Source organism: Fundulus heteroclitus, chromosome 5 (assembly GCF_011125445.2).
Source record: "Fundulus heteroclitus isolate FHET01 chromosome 5, MU-UCD_Fhet_4.1, whole genome shotgun sequence".
Classification (NCBI taxonomy): domain Eukaryota; kingdom Metazoa; phylum Chordata; class Actinopteri; order Cyprinodontiformes; family Fundulidae; genus Fundulus; species Fundulus heteroclitus.
The window spans coordinates 29591350-29600781 of NC_046365.1; positions in this window are offsets into that span (position 1 = coordinate 29591350).

Genomic DNA, 9432 nt, shown 5'->3' on the forward strand with positions numbered 1-9432 from the left:
GGGTCCACATTAAAAACATACAATAAAAAGCACAGTCACAAATATAAAATATCCAAAAAATTTCATTTCTCAACACACCGTAGTTTAGAAATTATCAGAGAATACACAAAATAACAAGTAAAATAAAACAGCCAATAAAACAAAAACACTTCAGGGCGTCAAATGGAGTCTCAGATTAGTTTTAAAAGATAATCTACTATGAGTGTAGCAGATGTACTGAGGTAGATTTTTCCAAAGATGCAATGATCAATATATAAAAGTTCTCTTTAGAGCATTGTTTTTTGGACCTGATAAAACAAGCTGTGAAGGTTCAGAAATGAATATACAGCAGCTAAAGCAAGTAGGAGAAACATGAAATCAGAGGCACATAACAGGGTTTGAGGTGAACCAGTGTATAACAATGTTATAGCCACCAACCGAGTCCATAGCCAGAGAGTAAAAGTGATTTTTCCAAGGAGTTTTAAAAACAAAGCATGACACAGTTTAGGAATTTGTGAGTTTGTGTTGGATCTTTGAAACATGGTTCAATCGGCAACGAGACGGTAGTAGCAGCAGTTCAGACAGATTAAATATTGACCATAACTATTAGCAAGGGAATAAAATTACGTTAAAACGAATTCAGAAATGTGTGTGAAGGCAGTGAAGGGCTGGCAAATGTGCTTTTCTTTGCTTGTAACAGTTAACAATTTAACAGAGGCATTTTGGTCATCAAGAAGGACATTTAAGAAAGACATCTGTATTTGATTCATGACAACTGAGAACTATTGTGAAATCCAGATGTGGTTTATTTGTGGTAGATAAATTATAGACCGGCCTATGTGAAAACTTAACAGTAAAACTTTTTTGTTGTTGCTGTTTTCAATAAAAAAAAAGCTTAAAATGGATTATACTGTTAATTGGTATGCTGTACTGTTTTACCTTTTTCTCTTGTTATTTCCTTCTTATTAAATTTTTTATTGCAATTACAATACAATTTTTTTCTAAGAGTGTTTTATGGAGAGCTTAGTTTATTATTTTGCCAATTTTATTCCACCGGAAATGTGGACGGCAGCCAACCCCCTTGTATATAATTTATTTATTTATTTACCGGCAGCTGTACACGACCACACCGGTGATGTTGCTCACTTTTAAACTGCTTCCGGTGACGTTACAGCATTTCGCAGCAGCATGCAGCTAAATGTTGACGCTCCCTACCATAGACATATATAAAGAGTAGACCCCGCATTGACTGTCGCTGCGCATGGATTACGGCCGCCATCTTGGGGCGGTCGACTTGCTACCCTAACCTGCTGATTCAAGCTGAACACACTAATGATGCCTCAGCACTGTGCGGCTCATTTTTGTTTAAATCGAGGGACTATTTACGTCAGGGCTCGAGGAATAACTTTTCACAAGTAAGATGAACAGATATCGTTTATATTTTGTATTAGAATGTGATTTTTCTAAAATTAGGCAGAGAGATACAGGTCTACACGTCCAAGTCATTGTGACTTAGTCTCTCCAAAACCGCATCTGCTCCGTGCAGGCAGCATCAGAGCTTAGTTAGACATTAGTGAATAAACAGCATATATATATATATATATATATATATATATATATATATATATATATATATATATATATATATATATATAGATAGATATAGATAGATATAGATATAGATATTCAGAGAGAGAGAGAGAGAGTTCATTTGCAAAAACAGATAACTCCGTTTTTATAAATAAAAAAAACATACTTTTTATTATTTAGTTAAGGTGATACCAGTCAAACTAACCTACCTGATTAATTTGATCAGGTAAGAGCGACATAAGAAAATAATGGCATCTCAAAAATACACCTTCATTAAAAGGACCCCCCCCCCCTCTACACACACACACACACACACACACACACACACACACACACACACACACACACACACTGTGTGAAAGGGGAACCGCGATATAGCGAGGGTTCACTGTATATAAGAAGAGTTCATTTGCAAAAACAGATAACTCCGTTTTTAGCCAAATAATCGAAAATGTAAGTGTGTGTGTGTGTGTGTGTGTGTGTGTGTGTGTGTGTGTGTGTGTGTGTGTGTGTGTGTGTGTGTGTGTGTGTGTGTAGGGGGGGGGGGGTCCTTTTAATGAAGGTGTATTTTTGAGATGCCATTATTTTCTTATGTCGCTCTTACCTGATCAAATTAATCAGGTAGGTTAGTTTGACTGGTATCACCTTAACTAAATAATAAAAAGTATGTTTTTTTTATTTATAAAAACGGAGTTATCTGTTTTTGCAAATGAACTCTCTCTCTCTCTCTCTGAATATCTATATCTATATATATATATATATATATATATATATATATATATATATATATATATATATATATATATATATATATATATATATATATATATGCTGTTTATTCACTAATGTCTAACTAAGCTCTGATGCTGCCTGCACGGAGCAGATGCGGTTTTGGAGAGACTAAGTCACAATGACTTGGACGTGTAGACCTGTATCTCTCTGCCTAATTTTAGAAAAATCACATTCTAATACAAAATATAAACGATATCTGTTCATCTTACTTGTGAAAAGTTATTCCTCGAGCCCTGACGTAAATAGTCCCTCGATTTAAACAAAAATGAGCCGCACAGTGCTGAGGCATCATTAGTGTGTTCAGCTTGAATCAGCAGGTTAGGGTAGCAAGTCGACCGCCCCAAGATGGCGGCCGTAATTCATGCGCAGCGACAGTCAATGCGGGGTCTACTCTTTATATATGTCTATGGGGTCTACTCTTTATATATGTCTATGCTCCCTACTGTCGATAGCTGGCATCTCTGTGCCAGCTGTAACTTGAGACAGCTGCCGCAAGGGGGAGCCATTTAGCTTTTACAGATTACCCGCAGGCTTCTCTGTTACAGGTCCAGAACCACACATTTGTTTTCAAATGAGCAAGAGTGAAACTCAAAATTGTCGTAGTATATGCAATTTGCCATTTTAATAAATGTTGCAGTTATTCCGCACCGTACGGCATGTCGGAAAATATATTGTGCACCAGTGAGGTTTGTGGCAAATTCATTATCAGCGGGGAAATCAGTCAAGGAAGAGAGCAAAATAAAGGTGCAGTACTAATTCAAGTATGAGTTGCACATTAAGCAAATGCAGTCAGAGGACCTTGCAAACATAAAACAACACTTTCAAGGTTTACCATGGTTCAAACAAGCTACAGTTTCAAGATTATCCCAACTTTTCAATCATAGCATTCCTATGGTTTTAAGTTAATTTGACCCCCCTTTTTTTGCTGCTCACTGTCAGTTAGCTGGCTGAAAGAAGGCATTTTTCCTTTGCTTACAAAAAAGACACATTTAGTTGTGTTTTCTGGTCTCAAAATGTTAATTAATTCTATAGACAACATTATTGTAACTGTAACAATCAATATGCATTAGGAATAATGATCATGCTATTATTGGAAATAAAAGCAGTTCAATCATGTTGTACATCATTTTTCGGATGTTAGGGGTTAATATTGTTATACCGTTTTTTTACAACAGGTTATCACATCATAACATTTCTTATGATTTGATTTTTAAGTGAAAAAAGGTATCCAATCCAAGCCCTCCATGTGAAAAAGTACCACCCCCCTAATTAAACAATAATATAACTGTGCATTGCCCCTTTTTTGGATCAATTTCACTGGACTAATTGCTACCTGAACTGGGAAATCAGGAAATGCAGTCTAATAACACGAAGTAGGTTAAAAGATCTCAAAAAGCAACACATCATGTTTTGATCTAAAGAAATTGAAAAACAGAAGAGAAAAAAATTAATGATATTAATCTGGAAATGCTTAAAAAGTAATTTCTAACACCGCTTCAGCAAAAAGTAAGAGGCTTTTTGCTGGAACAGTGGTAAACCTTCTAAGGAGTGCCAACCTACCAAAAGTATTCAAATAACATGTCAATGAATTATTCAGGAGGCTACCAAAGAACAGAGCAACAACATCTAAAGCTTTGCAGGCTCCACTTGTCCCAGTTAAAGTCAAGGTTCATGATTTAACTGCACATAAATTGCACCCTTCTGAGAGGTTCAGGGCAAAACCACAGCTGACCAAAAAGAACAACAAGGTGTTTTATATTGACCAAAAATCATCTCAATGAGACTTCTTGGGAAATGTTCTGCAAACAGACATGGCAAAATGCAACACTTTTTCAAAGGAATGTGTCAGATTACATCAAACATAAACTAACACAGCATTTTAGAAGTATTAGTGCTGTGATGTATGGGGGTCTCCTTTGCTCGTTCAAGACTTCAGGACCTTTTTATCATTTATAGAAATTAATTCTACTCTTTTGCATATAGCCCGACCATCAGTTTGTGACTTTAAGGTCAAGTCTTTGTGGGTTATTTAGTAGGACAATCAATTGAAGGACACCAACAAGCAAGTCCACCTCTGGCAACCAAAAAATAAACAAAGGGGTCTAGTCAAAGTCCAAGCCATTTGAGTTGCTCTGGCCTGACGTTGAACAGACTGATGCACCAAAACTCTTAATTTTTAAAATACGATAAATTTCTTCCAAAAGAGATTTTAAAGACAGTTATTGTCATTGCTTGATGGTGTTTTTTTTGTCTCCAGGGATGGCACAACCAGTCGCTCTATTTAGGGGGGCAATTACTTTGCTCTCTATTTATGTCCAGGTTGTTTTGAATATGTTTTTTTTCCTCAGTAAATGAAATATTTATTTGAAAATGTCTTGTATTGCACAGGGTATCATTTTCTGCTTTTAAGATGTGTTCGATAACCCAAAACATTTAAGTTTGTCAAAAAAACAAAAAAACAACTGTCAGTGAAAGTCAAATCAGCTAGGGGGAAACCCCTTTTACAACACTGTACATCTATATATTATACACCCTTACAATTTAATACCTCTACATCAATATTAAAACAAGAATGCATAGTAAGTTAATCAAATGTCACTCTGCCATGGCTATTTATGCAATTGCTCAAGTCTTACATGTTATATTGTGTTTCAACTTCGCAGCCGGCAAAGAAAAAGAAAAACAACTTTCCCTTAAGCAGCAGGTAATGTAACCACTTGAGGTCAAACCTTTTAGAAAGCCAAACTAGGTGCTGCCACACGTAAGGGACACAAACACTCATAACAAAACAACAGGCTTTTAAGGAAATCCCGCAGGGTTTCTCTAAATGGAGCCTAAAATAAATCCGATCTGACCCTGTCACTGGGCAGACAGAGTTCAGACTGTATGGGTGGTTGGGTGGGTGGAGCATTATTCTTTATTTCAACAAGTGATTTCAAGGGGGGAAAAACTTTGATTATTAAATTTTTCCTAATAATTTCAGAGGTTCTGGAAACAAACAACATCACCTTCACCACCACAATGACCGCGCGTACACGGTGCATCAGCGGGTTTGTGCGTGTGGGCATTTACGCCATTAACGTCTCAGATGGGTGTTATCATTAGTCTGCAGTTTCCTCTAGCTGGGGTGAAGGGGCAGCAGAGACAGAGGAATAAAATTACTCTCAATCATCGTTTCCTCAACAATAAAGCGTCTGTAATAAAGCCCACAAGCTCATCGCTCCCAGTGCCAGCTGCACTGATTTTTCCGACAGAACATTTTAATGGCCTCTTTCATGCCGTGGCATTTCCCTCCTCTGTTCCCTTCAACACTCACACACACACACACACACACACACACACACACACACACACACACACACACACACACACACACACACACACACACACACACACACACACACACACATAGAGAGACGCCCACCCTTCTTATCTACCCAGCTTTTGCCCCAGACACAACCACAGCATGCAAACAAACAGCTGACGTCATAGCAACGCATGCACACACATACACGAGCTGAAGTCACTGGGCTGGAATGGGATCAAAATAGAGTGAGTGACAGGGAGGGGAACAGAGAGCGAGAGTGATTTCTTTAAAGAAGCAGACGGGTGGGGGGGGGCGCACCTATAGACAGTGACACTCACACACACACTACCCAATCACACAGACAGGCACACACACTTAAACTGCCTGAGTCATCGCCGGCAATCTCTTATCAAGGTCTCAGAGGCTGCAAGCGGTAAAACTTAAGTAGCTCGCTGGGTGCACTAAGTTTACCTGAGTTAATTATTTTTACCTATAAAACCTTTCACCTCATCATCTAGCATGTCTTTTTGTTTTAGAGGCATTTTGGTCAAATTACAGTCACTTGTAGTCGTACTCCTTGAACTTTTCCTCACTTAGTCACGTCACGATCACAAACCTCAGCGACACAAAGCGGTGAATATTTGTTAAGCGGAAGGGAAAGGATACAAAGTTTTGAATTTGTCTTTATGCCCAAAAACTGCCACGCATCCGTATGTCACCTAATTATATTGTATTAAAATCTCAGTAAGCTATATGGGGCGCCACATAAAGCTGTTCTGTGCAGACATACAGGACTGTCTCAGAAAATTAGAATATTGTGATAAAGTTCTTTATTTTCTGTAATGCAATTAAAAAACATGAAATGTCATACATTCTGGATTCATTACAAATCAACTGAAATATCGCAAGCCTTTTATCGTTTTGATATCGCTGATTATGGCGTACAGCTGAAGAAAACTCAAAAATCCTATCTCAAAATATTAGAATATTTCCTCAGACCAAGTAAAAAAAAAATTATAACAGCAAAACAAAATCAAACATTTGAAAATGTCCATTAATGCACTCAGTACTTGGTTGGGAATCGTTTTGCACAGATTACTGCATCAATGCGGCGTGGCATGGAGGCAATCAGCCTGTGGCATTGCTGAGGTGTTATGGATGCCCAGGATGCTTCAATAGCGGCCTTTAGCTCATTTGCATTGTTGGGTCTGGTGTCTTTCAGCTTCTTCTTCACAGTACCCCACAAATTCTCTATGGGGTTCAGGTCAGGGGAATTGGCAGGCCAATCAAGGACAGTAATGCCATGGTCAGTACACCAGTTACTGTGAGAATCTGATGTCGTCTCTTAACCACTACCATACTTGTGATTTAGTTTACTGAACCAAGCTGAGTGGTTTTCAAGGCTCAGGAAACCCTGATTCGCGTTAATTAGACGATTGAAGTGATTAGTTGAATAGCCTACTAGTATACTTTTTCACGATATTCTAATATTTTGAGATAGGATTTTTGAGTTTTCTTCAGCTGCACGCCATAATCAGCGATATTAAAACAATAAAAGGCTTGCGATATTTCAGTTGATTTGTAATGAATCCAGAATGTATGACTTTTCGTCTTTTTTAATTGCATTACAGAAAATAAAGAACTTTATCACAATATTCTAATTTTCTGAGACAGTCCTGTAAGATGCTCTGTAGAGAATATTTTCGAACAAACAGCATAATAAAGACCAGAAACACATCAGACAGGTAAGATAAAGTGTTGGATTGGTATAGAGCAGCACAAAGCTATGAGCATCCCACAGGTCACCGCTTAGTCCATCATGTGAAAAAGAAAATGGTACGCTGCAGCTGCAAACCTACCAAGAGACGGCTGTCCACTTGAACTAACAGATGTGCAGTAACAGCAGCCAACAAAGAAGCAGACAATGGAATGGAATTGGATGGGATTTGAAGATGAGCCACACTTTTCACGTTTGCGTTGGTAAAAAAAAAGATTTCCACATGGCAATCGCCTGTCAGCTGCATCAAATCCCAACACAAAACACATTTCTTTGTGGTTCTGATTTGGCAAAATGCCAAACAATTCAAAGTCCGTCAATGTTTTTGCAAGGCGATGCACCTTTGCACAGCAGAGATGGCTTTGAAGCCACAAGCGGTGGATTTTCATCGTTTCACGTTATGATCTAAATGATACCATCACTAAAGTTGGGGAAGTGGTGGCCTAGTGGTTAGAGCAGGGCCCCTGTGTCCTGGAAAGGCTGCAAGATCCATGGTTTGATTCTGTCACTGCCACTCTGGGTCCCTGAGAAAGACCCATAGCCTCAGAATGCTCCCTGAACACCACACAGTGGGTAAAGGACAAATTTCATTGGAATGTACTTTTTTTTTTTTCACTCATTTTATCGTCTTGGTCCTGAGCACAAAGTCAAAAACACTTGTCACAAAAAAGGAGTCAGCGGTGAATCACATTTTTTCCCTTAAATCATAAATACGTGAACAGCCTCAAGAATCAAACAGGTTGTTTTTTTTCTGAGGAATTTTACAGTTGAACACATGAACAGTACATAAAGTCATTCATCAATCATCTTACATGAAAGGCCCTGAGGATAATTAGTTAAAGAAAATAAAAAAGTGATTCAAATGCGGGGAAAACAAGTGTGCATAAAATTATCAAGATACCTGTAAGGGTTGGACGTTCATGCTGTATGACGCATTTAATGGTGGATTGTCAGATCTGCGTTGCTCTCATGCCCTCTTTCGGCCTGAACTGAACTGGCTCGCAGGCTTTGCTCCATTTATTTCAGGTCACATTCACTAAATATTTTATCGGACAAGTCTGCTGAGAAGCTTATATTTAGAAAGTCTGGGAACCGAGCCAGGCATCTACGGTTTCCACCTGATGATGTGTTTGTGAGGAAGGAACTGCAAATCCCCACGTAAAATTAAGCCAGAAAAGCCTTTATTTTCTCCTTGAAAGTTTTATCGACAGTTAAAAGTGACCGAAACCACTGCTTTGCTTTGGATGATTTTAAATCCTTATGGTAAATTTGTGCGTTGACATTTTTCCCCATCCATGTCACAGACTTGCAGGAAAAGCGCCTGTCAACGCTGCTGGATGGAGCCAACTCTTCTCATTGTGCTGACCAACAAATGGAGTTCCCCCTACAAAGATGGCGGGACGTTTCCAGCCTCAAATCTGTTTTCCTGCTGGGAAAATGACAAAGTAAGGCAATTGGAATTTTAGGAATGAGCAAAAACAGGAAGGATTTTCCTTTGTCGCCGGCAAGCATTTACAGTTTATGAGGGACACACACACACACACACACACACACATACACTGCTCTACTGGTGGGCACCCTCTCAGTCCTTGTTGACGTTCAACTCGTCTCCAAGGAAACAGCAACATCGGTGTTCCTGTAGTTTCCCGGTTCTGTCGGGCTTCGATCTTGGTACCTTGGTGCTTCCTGGGCTCTTGAGTATCCTAACCAAGCTTGTCACACAGCCCTGGACACAGTTGGGTGTTCCAAGAGGACAACGATCCAAAGCATCGTCTTCATTGCTCATTGTGAGATGCCTAGATCTGGCTGATATTCAATTTCTCAAATGGCCATGAGCTCAGTCATTTGAAAAAAGAAAATAGAAAAAGGACTATGCTTGAAAACCAAGTCAGAAAATCAACCAATTGAAATCGCCTTAAATATAGTGGTAATAGTTTAAATAGTAAAGGCCTTACCAGGGACATCTGTATGAATATCTGTTTTATGT